The sequence below is a fragment of the Volvox carteri genome, assembly GCF_000143455.1.
Source record: "Volvox carteri f. nagariensis unplaced genomic scaffold VOLCAscaffold_28, whole genome shotgun sequence".
Lineage (NCBI taxonomy): Eukaryota > Viridiplantae > Chlorophyta > Chlorophyceae > Chlamydomonadales > Volvocaceae > Volvox > Volvox carteri.
In genome coordinates this window covers 810,224-811,077 of record NW_003307571.1, presented here as the reverse complement: position 1 = coordinate 811,077, position 854 = coordinate 810,224, and positions in this window count along the sequence as shown.

Below are 854 nucleotides of genomic sequence, written 5' to 3'. Positions count from 1 at the left end.
ACGCGAGTTCGGGAGCGACGTCCCCGATGGACACTGTGACGAGGCTAGTCCATAACTTATAAAGAGTGTTGGCGAGGGCAATGGGTCGCTTGTTGTTCAGGAGGAGCGCATCTCCTGCTTTTGGTAGAAGGACCGTAACGGATTCAGTCCATTGCTTTGGCGTGCGGGCCTGGGCCCACATGACTTTCAGGAGGTCGTGGATGGTGGACTGTAAGGCAGTGGGCAATGCTCTCAATAGCTCGTTAGGTATCCCATCGGGCCCCGGTGTTTTATTGCGGGCCAGGTGTTGGACACACTTGTTAAAGTTAACAGGGTCGGCGACGCTGCTAAGCAGGACGTGGTCCGCGGCCTGTTTCGGGCTGGTAAGGGAGAACGTGTCTGGGGCGGCACTCTGCAGAAATGGGTACGCTCGAGGGGTTTCCTCGGGTCGGTACCGTCCGGTCTTCGGGGGGCCAATGGGGGCGGCCTGCGTCTGGAAGTACTGGTGGACTGCTTCAAGGATGGATTCGGGTTCCGTGCATATTTTACCGGAGACCGGGTGTTTCACCGCAGGTAGGCCGCGTTCGAGTTCATCCTTGCTGAAGATGCCTTGGTGGGCCCGTCGAGGGCGTGTGGCGATCAGATGCTGGGTTCGGCGGCGCGCTGTGGTTATGCTTTTCCGGCGTTCTGTTGTTAGCGCCTGCCGTATTTGGCTACCGACCCGTCGAATCGTGTCCCGTAGTTGCTCCAGCAAGCCCCCGGCACCTTCAGGAGGTGCGTGGTTGCCATTCGAAGCCAGCCCGTTAGGGCTTGTTGAGCTGTCCGCGCAAACTGGCTGTTGGCATCCGGGGGCGGCCTGCATCCGTAGTTCCATT